The sequence below is a fragment of the Bubalus kerabau genome, chromosome 14 (genome assembly GCF_029407905.1).
Source record: "Bubalus kerabau isolate K-KA32 ecotype Philippines breed swamp buffalo chromosome 14, PCC_UOA_SB_1v2, whole genome shotgun sequence".
NCBI lineage: Eukaryota > Metazoa > Chordata > Mammalia > Artiodactyla > Bovidae > Bubalus > Bubalus kerabau.
Window position 1 is genome coordinate 68,942,045 of NC_073637.1, and position 12,527 is coordinate 68,954,571.

Sequence of the window (12,527 nt, forward strand, 5' to 3'; positions counted from 1 at the left end):
GGTGAATAGAGGAACAATGCCACTGGGTGAGTGACTTGCAGCAGGGTGTTGGTTTGTGACATTTTGCACAAAGCTCAACTGGAAGCTGCTTTGTCTTTAAAGGTTGCAGGTCACGCGGGGATGCAAGATGGCAGCTAGAGGGAGGCCCCGCGTGTGTGCGCCTAACCTCAGCTGGTCTGCCCGAGACCACCTGAGTGCCAACCCTAGTCCCCCATTTCCCCCATGGCCCCATTTCCGCTCCAACAAGATGAAAAAAACTATCATGAACCAAGAGAAACTCTCCAAACTGCAGGCACAAGTGCTCATCGGTGGGGAAGGAACTGCTTGCAGAAAGAAGAAGGTGGTTCATAGGACAGCCACAGCAGATGACATAAACTTCAGTTCTCTTTAAAGAAGTTAGGGGTAAACAATATCTCTGGTATTGAAGAGGTGAATATGTTCACAAATCAAGGAACAGTGATCCACTTTAACAACCCTAAAATTCAGGCATCTCTGGCAGCAAACACTTTCACCATTACAGGCCATGCTGAGACAAGACAACTGACAGAAATGCTCCCCAGCATCTTAAACCAACTTGGTGCAGACAGTCTGACCAGTTTAAGGAGACTGGCTGAAGCTCTGCCCTAACAATCTGTGGATGGGAAAGCACCGCTTGCCACTGGAGAGGAGGATGATGAAGTTCCAGATCTTGTGGAGAATTTTGATGAGGCTTCCAAGAATGAAGCAAACAATTGAGTTAACTTCTGGAGAAGATAAATCTTGAAGAAGTTACTGGGAGCTGCTATTTTATATTATGACTGCTTTTTAAAATTTTATTTATATATCTGATAAAATCTAGATCTCTAATATTTTTAAGCCTAAGCCCCTGGACACTGCAGCTCTTTTCAGTTTTTGCTTATACACAATTCATTCTTTGCAGCTAATTCAGCTGAAGAAGCCTAAGAATAAAGTTTGAGACAAAGATAAATAAAATTCTTTGCCTAGTAAAAAAAAAAAAATAAAATAAAGGTTCCAGGTTAGAGTAGTAAGGGAGTAATCCGTTCAGTTCAGTTCAGTGGCTCAGTCGTGTCTGACTCTTGTGACCCCATGAACTGCAGCATGCCAGGCCTCCCTGTCCATCACCAACTCCCGGAGCTTGCTCAAACTCATGTCCATCGAGTCAGTGATGTCATCCAACCATTTCATCCTCTGTCGTCTCCTTCTCCTCCTGCCTTCAATCTTTGCCAGCATCAGGGTCTTCTCCAGTGAGTCAGTTCTTTGCATCAGGTGGCCAAAGTATTGGAGTTTCAGCTTCAGCATCAGTCTTTCCACTGAACATTCAGGACTGATTTCCTTTACGATTGATTGGTTTGATCTCCTTGCAGTTCAAGGGATTCTCAAGAGTCTTCTCCAACACCACAATTCTAAAGCATTAGTTCTTCGGCACTCAGCTTTCTTTATAGTCCAACTCTCACATCCATACATGACTACTGGAAAAACCATAGCTTTGACTATGTGGACCTTTATTGGCGAAGTAATAGAAGTACTTACTGTGTACTTACTGGGTGCTAAGTACTTTCCATGGATCATCCCACTTGGTCTTTTAACAAAACCACCCTGTGAGGTGGTCAGTTATGATCATCCTCATTACATAGGAGAGGACACTGAGGCAGAGAGCAGTTGATTAACTTGTCAGTGGTTAGCACTGGAGATGAGACTGCACACCCAGACAGTCTGACTCCTCAGCCTATGCTTCTAACCACGATGCTCTCCTGTCTCCTGGAGGGCAGGGCAAAAACTGCAGCAGCATGTTTGGAGCACCTACAGTATGCCAGGTGCTGCACTGAGCCTTTCTATACATCATTCATTATTTTCTTAACAACACTGTGCAGTCGGTTCTGTTAGATTCCCATTTCACAGAAGAGGAAACTGAGGACATGGGTCACATGATTAGTATGATGGAGCTGTGGGTGGGGGTGGGAATGAAGCATCATATGGGCTTGAACTTCTGCAGCTAAGCATCAGAATGACTAAAAACGCTAGCAGGGACGTACACCAGTTTCCATAAAGGTTAACCTAGAGGCCTCACATAACTGGTCATGTGTATGCTCAGACCTTGCAAACATGTGAGATTTCTCTCCCTGGGTGGTGCTACCCAGAGGTTGCCCTGAGGTTTCTGCTCTGCGTCCCACTGCAATGACTTCCAGCACTGCCCTGCGTCCCTCTGCTCTGAGTGGCTCACTTCTCAGGGTCCAGGGGAAACCTTTTGGTGCTGCCGGTGGACAGACAGGGTCTTTGGTTTGTTTGTCTGATTGTAGTAATAAATGAACAACAGATAGAAGGAATTTCAGGTACTTCTGCATCACTTGGTTCCTGTTACCAAAATTGTTCTCCATCTTTTTCAGGCAAGAAGAAAGGACCAGCAATCAATGGAATGGAAAAGTCACTAAAAGCAGCGTTTCAAGATGACAAAGATGCTCCCAACCCATGTGGGCAGGTTGAGGGACAGAAGTTTACTGAACATGTCTTGACTTAGCAAGGTTGGCTGAAAGCTGAATTTTATCATTTATCCTTTATTGAACCTCACTTGAAGTTACTGTGCTCCCTACTTTGGTGTTTTAGAGATTAAACTGGTGGTCCCTTCCCCTCTCCCAACCTTTTTTATCCCTGTGCTGTGCTTAGTCACTCTGTTGGGTCCAGCTCTTTGTGACCCCATGGACTGTAGCCTGCCAGGCTCCTCTGTCTATGGGGATTCTTCAGGCAAGAATACTGGAGTGGGTTGCTATGCCCTTCTCCAGGGGATCTTCCCAACCCAGAGATCAAACCCAGGTCTCCCGCATTGCAGGCGGATTCTTTACAGTCTGAGCCACCAGGGAAGCCCCTCTTTTATCCCTACACTGTACTTACCTTTTATGATCTGGAGGTTGGCCATCTCAGTGACTTATGAAATGAGAGATGTCTACAACTGAAAGGTGTACCCACGCCTCATCATTTGAAGACTTCCTATTTGTGCTTGAGTTCTTTTCCCAGACACAGAGATAGATTGGCAGTGAGCCATCCATACTACGTTGCTTCAAGCCCCCTGCCTCTAGAAGCAAGTGTAACCCAAGCCTCCTCAAGCCTCCTGCATTTATATGGATGGGGACTCAATTGGCCCTGCTCCTGCCTCACCACTGTGGGTACCACAGCCCTGTGCTCCAGTGTGTAATGAATGAGCTCCAGCCCCATTCAGACTGCCACCAAGGCTTTGCTGGGAGCTTATGAGCTGGGTTTTTTTTTTTTTTTTTAATTATTTTAATTGGAGGCAAATTACTTTACAGTATTGTAGTGATTTTTGCCATACACTGACATGAATCAGCCATGGGGGTACATATGTCCCCCATCCTGAACCCCCCTCCCACCTCCCTCCCCATCCCATCCCTCAGGGTCGTCCCAGTGAACTGAGCTGGGTTTCTATTTTGGACCCTCTTGTCGTTGCCCCAACGGTGTAGTCTCCTAATGCTTCTCACCTCGCAAACCCTAAGGGTGGCTATGGTGCCCAACCCCTCTGCAGTTTTCCTGCACAAAACCTCCATGCAGAGGTGAAGCTGTGCTCTGTACCATGGTGTGTGCCCTTCTTCCCTGTGGGGTCTCTGAGTCTCCCAGATCCCTACTGCACACAGCTTCCTGGGTTTCTGTCTGCAGCTTTCTCCAACAGCATCAGCCATAAGTCCATGGGGCTGACCCATGTCAGCACCAGACCCAGGATCTCCACCAGCCCATCAGACATGCCCAGACAATGGTGCATCCCAAGAGCGAGTGAAAATTAGTATGAGATTGGGACTGCAGTCTGTGATGTAATTTCAAGACATAATTATGTTATTCTGACAAATTCGGCTTAAGGGTTAGAGTGAAGCCAATGTTTCCATTCTGGCCTGGAACACACTGCTTTGGCCTTTTAGCCCTGGCTACTCCATGCTCTGTCCCTGACCTATGGCACCTGCATCACTCCAGAACAGTTCAGAGATGCAGTCTCAGCCTCCAGCCTCGATATACTGAATATAAATCTGCATTTTAAGCAGCCCCTGTGGTGGTTTACATACACATTTAAGCCTGAGCGGCACTGCTCTACGCTGTAACTGACAGATCAGGCTATACCTAAAAAATGATGCTGAAATGATTTTCCAGATTTGGGGAGCCATGCAGTGTAGCATGTCTCAAGTAAACCCAATGAGTGCTTGCCATTAAATCCCTACAGAGATTTTTGTTTTGTCTTTATCACTTTCATTTAAATTCATATTTTATCTTGGGATTTTCCGATATTCATGTTAGTCAATAATGGAGCTTGATATTGTATATTAACTTGAATTCTCCTTCTCCTCCATTCTTCTTGGGTTAAGAACTCTGATAATAGAAGAAACGTATAGAGCTGACATTCAAGGAAAATCCAGAAAATGAATTCCTTTTTTATCTTTGGGCTGCGCAGTGCCAATGAATAAGGTACTGTAATAAAACCTTTTTATATGCCTGTCATAGAAAGACAAACCTTTTCCAAAGGAAATAGATTTGAGTATTTGCGAGATATGATAAACAGCCTGACAAAAAAGGGCCTGAATTTCCCTTTTAAATGTTCAGGAGGGGAAGGTTTTAACTTCCCTTGTCAGGTAAAAAAAGAATTCATTATCAAAGCCACTCCAGCTGAAATTCAGAAATGAGAACTAGACTGGATCAGAGTGGAAAGCAATGATTTAGAAATGTGTTAAAGGGAGCAGTTTAATGAATAAAGTGTCAACTTTCTATAGGAGTAAAAATAAATCATGCATCGGCATAACCAGTTTTGTCGCCACGAATTAGCTGGGTGTAGCTGGCTCCGGCACTCGGTGGTGTAAGGAGACATTAAAATCTAATTCTCACTAAGATCTGTACATGTGAATTGCTGATAATGATGTTAATAATGGCATTATATTCATTTTATGACTACTCTATTCCAGAAAGAGCTAAAGGGAAAAAGAAAACAAGGAACATTTGAAGGAAAATGGCCTGAATTCTTGCTTTTTTCTCTTAGCAGATAGCCTTGAGCCCTGGAATCATTTCGTCAGGAAAAGTCCAGGTACAGAATTGGCTGGGCCCTTGGAGTTGCCTGTCTGGGGTCTTGGTTTCCAGGTGAGCTGCCTCTTATTTCCCAGGGCTGCCCTGACAAAGTGCTACCAGGTGCCTTAAACAACAGAGATGGGTTCTTGGGCAGTTCTGGAGGCCAGGAGCCCTACAACAAGGGTTCGGAGGTTGGTGCCTTCTGAGAATCATAAGGGAGCGTCTGCTCCATGCCTCTCCCAGCTGCTGGCGATTTCCTGCTGGTCTTTGGTGTTCCTTGGACTGTAAACGCATCCTGCTGATCTCTGCCTTCGTTTTCACATGGAGCCCTCCCTGTGTGTGTCTGTGTCCAAATTTTCCTTTTTTATAAGAACACAAGTCATGTTGGACTAGGGCCCACCCTGTGGCCTTATCTTGATTATACCTGCAAAGACTCTATTTCTAAATAAGGTCACATTTTGAGGGACTGGGAGTTAGAACTCCAAAATATCTTTTTGTAGGAGACATAACTAAACCCATAATACCAGGTGAGGCTGTTTTATAATGAGGTAGCTTGATTTGCTAATAACTAAACAAGGCTATGGTTTTTCCAGTAGTCATGTATGGATGTGAGAGTTGGACTGTGAAGAAAGCTGAGCGCCGAAGAATTGATGCTTTTGAACTGTGGTGTTGGAGAAGACTCTTGAGAGTCCCTTGGACTGCAAGGAGATCCAACCAGTCCATTCTAAAGGAGATCAGTCCTGGGTGTTCTTTGGAAGGAATGATGCTAAAGCTGAAACTCCAGTACTTTGGCCACCTCATGTGAAGAGTTGACTCATTGGAAAAGACTCTGATGCTGGGAGGGATTGGGGGCAAGAGGAGAAGGGGACGACAGAGGATAAGATGGCTGGATGGCATCACCGACTGGATGGACGTGAGTTTGAGTGAACTCCAGGAGTTGGTGATGGACAGGGAGGCCTGGTGTGCTGCGATTCATGAGGTCGCAAAGAGTCGGACACGACTGAGCAAATGAACTGAACTGAATTGAACTGAAAACTATGGAAGCAAATGAAATGTCCATCAACAGAAGAATGGATAAAGAAGATGTACATATATACAATGGGATATTACTCAGCAATTAAAAGGAATGAAATTGTGCCATTTGCAGAGATGTGGATGGACCTAGAGACTGTTATACGGAATGAAGTAAGTCAGAAAGAGAAAAACAAATATCTTATAATATTGTGTATATGTGGGATCTAGAAAAGTGGTACAGATGAACTTACCTGCAAAGCAGAAATAGAGACAGATGTAGAGAACGAACTTACAGATACCTAGGTGGAAAGAGTGGGTGGGATGAATTAGGAGCTTGGGATGGACATATATACACTATTATGTATAAAATAGATAACTAATGAGAACCTACTGTATAGCACATGGACCTCTGCTCAATGTTATGTGGCAGCCTAGATGGGAGGGGAGTTTGAGGGAGACTAGATACCAATATCAGAGAAGGCAATGGCAACCCACTCCAGTACTCTTGCCTGGCAAATCCCATGGACGGAGGAGCCTGGTTGGCTGCAGTCCATGGGGTCGCTAGGAGTCGGACATGACTGAGCGACTTCACTTTCACTTTTTACTTTCATGCATCGGAGAAGGCAATGGCAACCCACTCCAGTGGTCTTGCCTGGAGAATCCCAGGGATGGGGGAGCCTGGTGGGCTGCCGTCTCTGGGGCCGCACAGAGTTGGACATGACTGAAGCGACTTAGTAGCAGCAGCAGATACCAATATATGTATAACTGAATCACTCTGCCGTACACTTGAAACTAACACAACATTGTTGATTAACTATATTCCAATATATAATAAAAACTTTAAAAAAGAAATTCATTTGACCCAGTAACTTATTAACAAACATACAACTGATGCAAATGTCATTAAACACTACTTAAGCTTCCTATGGAAAGCTCCGGTAGCTCAGAGGTTAAGAATAAGCTTACCAATGCTGGAGTTGCAGGAGATGCAGGTTTGATCCCTGGGTTGGGAAGATCCCCTGGAGGAGGAAATGGCAACTTGCTCCAGGATTCTTGCCTGGAGAATCCCATGGACCAAGGAGCCTGGTGGGCTATAGTCCATGTGGTCACTAAAGAGTCAGACACAACTGAGCAACTAAACAGCAACAGCAGCCTTCCTACATGCAATACTGAACTCTCCTCTCTTCTCCCCTCCTTTCCCCTCCCCTTTCCTACTCTTTCTTTTGCTTCTCCTTTCTTCCATCCCATTTTTAAAAGACGCTAATTTGCACTTTTTAAATTGATTTTATGATGCATGAATGAATTCCAACCTGCAGTTTAAAAACCCAGTGGAAGAGACCACTAGCTGCTCATGCAAATCATCATCCCTCTTCTGGTCACACGGTGAGATGACGTTTCTCCACCTTCTGTGTATTTAGGTGTGACCCTGTACCCAAGTCCTCTCCACTGGTGTGTGAGTGGAAGCAGCGGGTACAGCTGCCAAGACCAGCCCTTATGGGTCCTTCATGCTCCTTCCCCCTCCTGGTGAACTAGGAGGGCAGTTCTCAGGGAGACTTATGTAGCTGCCTTCTGAAGATGGCAGAGCCTTTGTCAGCCTGGGCACCTGGACTCTTACAGGAGAGAGAAATTCACTTCTTGGTCTTTAGGCTCCTAAATCTTTGCAGTTCTTTGTAAGGATAACTTAGTAATATCTCATCCTCACTTATCCAGTGACCGAGTAGAGATTTGACTTTGGAGAGATAACAGACCTCTGTGTAACACTCCTTTGTAGCTGTGGCCGTCTTTCTGTTTACAGGCCGAGAGCAAACCTATCCAGGTAAACAGAGGCTGCCTGCCCCATTGCCTCCTGAATACGAAAGTCTCGGAAGATGCTCTCTTCACCAGGGCTATGCTGACTGACTGAGCTTGGTATATGTGAGATGGGCACATTTACACGGCTGCTGCTGCCTTTTTATGCACAATGGGAAACAGCACAAATAAGATGAAAGCACAAATTTGTAAGAATGAGAAGACCAGATCTGTAATGGGAAAACACACTCCAAATCTGAGTTATCATGACAAATCACCCATTTAATGCTAACGCATGCTCTTTGGATCTCTCCAGTAGGCAGTGAGGAAAGATGGCCATTACGTATTGGCTCTCCCTGCATGCCTGAGACAGAGAAGCCCATTGTGTTATGTGATGCAATGCTTGACATTACCTTCCTCCTTCTGCTTTTCTTCTTTGATGTATTAAGTTTCCACCTGTATCTTACTTGGCTTTGCATGTGGCGCTAGTGGTAAAGAACCCACCTGCCATTGCAGGAGACGTAAGAGATGTGGATTCGATCCCTGGGTCAGGAAGATCCCCTGGAGGAGGGCATGGCAACCCTCTCCAGTACTCTTGCCTGGAGAATCCCATGGACAGAGGAGCCGGGCAGGCTCTAGTCCATCGGGTCACAGAGTCAGACTGATGCAACTTACCATGCATATACTTACTAGCATGTTGTTGCTCGAGATTTGCTCTTTACTAAGTAAGGAAAACCAAATGATGAAATTGTAGTTCATTTTCTTTTCTTCCAATATTCACCAAATGGAAACCTTGATGAGCTGCCATGATTTCAAGGGTAGCAGGAGCAGAGAAGGAGAGAAAACAGGGGCCTGCATCATTTCTAAACTGAGTTCATTCACATGTCATTTAGAAATGACCATGAAAAGACACAAAGTTCTCTTGTATAAGACTTGACTTTAGGTAAATTCAGTTTCCATGATCATCCTATTGAATGGAAGTATCACAGAGCCTTACAACTTCTAGTCCAACTCTCCCTCTTTACAGGATACTGAGCCCAGATAAGGGCCAGGTCCAAAGTAACAAAAATTAGTTTTTGCCAGAGTCTGTACTGGAGTCTACATTTCCTTCATGCCTGAGTTTCTACTGGAGTATGCTACATCTCCTCCTTCCCTTGTGGCTCCACTGGTAAAGAATCTGCCTGCAATGCTGGAGACCTGGGTTCAGTCCCTGGGTTGGGAAGATCCCCTGGAGAAAGAAAAGGCTACCCACTCCAGTATTCTGGCCTGGAGAATCCCATGGACTATACAGTCCATGGAGTTGCAAAGGGTCAGACATGACTGAGCGACTTTCACTTTCACTTTCACATTCCCTCCTAGAACTCAGAGCTTTTTTGCTATCCCTTTCCTCTTTTTCTTTTCTTTTTTTTAATTTCAATTAAAAAAATTGAAGTATAGTTGATTTACAACATTTCGCTAGTTTCAGATAACAGCAAAGTGATTTGGTTATCATAAGTGCTTTGATGTCTCCTAAAACTTGCTTCTTTTCTCATTTTCTCCTTCTATTTCTGCATAACCCCTCTCATATATTCATTCTAGAAGATGGCTAACCATGAAAAATGTGTTCTTTCTCTTCCCCGTGTGGCATTGTTACTGGGAGCAGGCAAGTCAGACAGGGATGGCATTTTCCAGCCTTCCTTGTGTACACATGTGACAGTGTGACAAGTTCCCAACGATTAGAAGTGAGCAGGGAAAAGTTTGTCATTTCAGGCTGGGACTTTGGGGAGGAGGTCTGCTTTCTCCGCTGTCCCTTTCCTCTTCTGCCAGCTCAAAGTGGAGGTCTCCAGGGCCCTGGTGAAGTTGTTTCAACCTTTGCTGTTTATTGGAAACATCTGGAAAGCTTAAAAAAAAAAAAGACTTGGTGGCCCATTTTGATGCTAATTACATCGATCTGAGGTATGGTGCCAGCAACAGTTTAAGCTCCCCAGATGTTGCTCTAAAGGGCTTCCCTGGTGGCTCAGATGGTAAAGAATCCACCTGAAGTGTGGGTGACCTGGGCTTGATCCCTGGGTTGGGATGATCCCCTGGAGGAGGGCATGGCAACCCACTCTAGGATTCTTGCCTGGGGAATCCACAGGGACAGAGGAGCCTGGCGGGCTACAGTCCATGGGATGGCAAAGCGTCTGATGTGACTGAGAGACTAAGTACAGAACAGATGTTCTAGAGGATGACCAAGGTGGGGAACTGCTGCTCCGAGGGCTAGAGGGGCCCTGACTGATGTAAGGACGAAAGCTGCTCAACTGGTCAGGACATCCACGCTGGAATGGCACTTAAGAGAGAAAGAAATTTTTATCCTACAAAGTCCCTGGAAATTCGAGGTGTATTTGTTACAGCAGCTTGGTTATCCTAATTAATGTATCTTTTTAATGAGCTCAGGGAGAATGCCTCTTTAGCATGCCATGATTTTCTCTGCTCCAGCATCTTTCAGCTGCTTTGTTCTGTCGGATTGAACTGTCCCGAATCAGGCAGCTGGTGCGATGTGGTGGAGTGGCCGCTGGGCTCTGACATTCCTGGGTGCTGCTCCTACGACCTTGAGAACTTTGAATTAGGAACAGCGCCCCGGCCACCACCCCGCCCCCAAAACTTACAGGGAGCTAATCACTGTTTATTTGAAAGACAGTGATTCCCTGAGGTTTGCATTTGTTCCGTGATTCCATTAGGCTTTGTAATTCTGTTTACTAGTACCCAATGCTCAGGGGGATGCCTTCCACTCCGTGGGTTGGTGATATGATACCACATTTAATTTTTCCAAGTTTTCTGATACCACTCAGTGGGAGAAATAATTGTTAGTGTGCAATTGCAGAATGTTTCCACCTAATTGTCTCAGAACTGCAGGGTAGGTATTTGATTTCTTTGATTGATCTGTTTTGTGTAGGTATTTTTCCAACATCTTGAATAATTTAGGAGCAAGCCTGGGTTGGTGGCTAATTTGGTGTCTAGCAATTATGAGTTCTTCTGAAGCATATTTCATTCAATTGTCTGAAGGTAGGAAGGAACTGCAGAAACAAGACTCACTGTTACATGAACTTGGGCATACCACGTGGCCACTCAGGTTCCTGGAAGCCTAGTGCTTATCTTCGGGTTCAGTTGCATTCTAGAAGGCAGGCTTGGTCCTATCTCCTGACACTGGCTTTGATGGGTTGATAAGTTTTCTCTTTGTTCCTTCCTGTGTGTTAGTTGAAAGCAATGAAGAAAGGGAAAACAATGCTTGCTGGAAGTCCAGGACCAAACTTGAAAATCAAATATGGGGTATCCCATACTAGAAAATCTAGTATCTAGTATCCTGCTTCCTAGCAGGATCAGCTCAGGAGTGGAAGTGGGCTGTGATAGGGAGTAGGCAACAGTACTATAGATGCTAGGGAATTGTTCTAAGTATTTAGGGACTGTCCCCCAACTCTCGAGCAGGTGAAAGAATTCATGTACACCAAACTGTCCTTTCCTCTCCGGCATCTGACAACAGGATTCCGCAGCCAGGAGGTCAGGATCTCGCCTGCTAGATCTGGGAGACTTCATACTCTTCTCTTGGAAGCTTTCCAGAATTACCAGTGGGAAGCGGGAGAGGGTGAGGAGCAGGTCCCCTCTCTCTTCCTCCCAGGAAACTTAAATGACAGTCTTCACTGAGGGTTCAGGCCCTTCTTGTCAGAAATACCCTTCTCAAAGTGATCTTGAGGCTTTGGCAGTACACAAATGCACCTTATCAATGACCTCTGACCAAAGCCCACCAGGAACACACTGGTGGTTGAACAAGTTGGGTTTGTTGCTTGTTGTGACGAGGAAGACACACACCACAGGGAACTTGGGGAGACTTGGTTAAAGGGTGTTGGGAAGAACCTACTATAGGATTTGGACTGTGCTTGATGCTTGATAATTTGGGGGAAAATTCAAGAAATTGGGATTGGATGTTTTCCAGAAGTGGGCATCTTAACCCAACCATAGGAAGTGCGATGAGTGAGTCTAGGCTGGAGCTGTAACCGGTAAAGAAAAGGGATCCCTCACTAGCAGAGAAGGGGGATGCAGGGTCATTTTTGTACTCTGGATGATGTTCATGTTTTTGCGTGGTCTGGATCCATCACAGTCATTGGTGTTCTGTGAAGTTGCTCATATTCAACAAGGCCTGGCCGCCCGTATTAGCGCCAGCTCCTAGCGACACCAAGCCCTGACTGATAGAACTAGGCCAGTCTAGGATGTCAGGGACTATTTTTCCTGTTTTCAATCTGGTACACTCTGGATCATTAAAAGATGGAAATAGTTCTGAATCGCTCACGTAATAGTAATTGTCCACTGCCACGAGCCTTCTGAGGACACTCTCCTGCCCTGTCCTCTTCCACCTCCCGCAAACCACTGGCGAGTAGCAAAGTTTCGAACCTTCTAGATCCTGTTCCAGCTCCACTGCTAGTGTCTGTCCTGACGAATCAGAGCCCAAGTGGTACCTGCTGCCAGGGTTTGGAATAAGAGCTGAATCCTAGCTTTAGGACTGTAGATCCTCTTGACATTAAGACGGAGAAGAGACAAGATGCCAGAGGAAAGGGAAAAGAGAGGAGAAGGAAGAAATAAGACAAAAAGAGACAGTGAAGGGTAAATAAAGGCGAGGGCAGCAGGAAAGGATGAACAGAAGTCTAAGAAATGAGGCCCTAAGA

At 45.3% G+C, this 12,527-nt stretch overlaps 1 pseudogene; it reads left to right on the forward strand.

Moving 5' to 3' along the window:
- The first annotated feature begins 247 nt into the window (after positions 1-247).
- LOC129627316 (transcription factor BTF3-like) lies at positions 248-1,007 on the forward strand (annotated as a pseudogene).
- Positions 1,008-12,527: the final 11,520 nt, after the last annotated feature.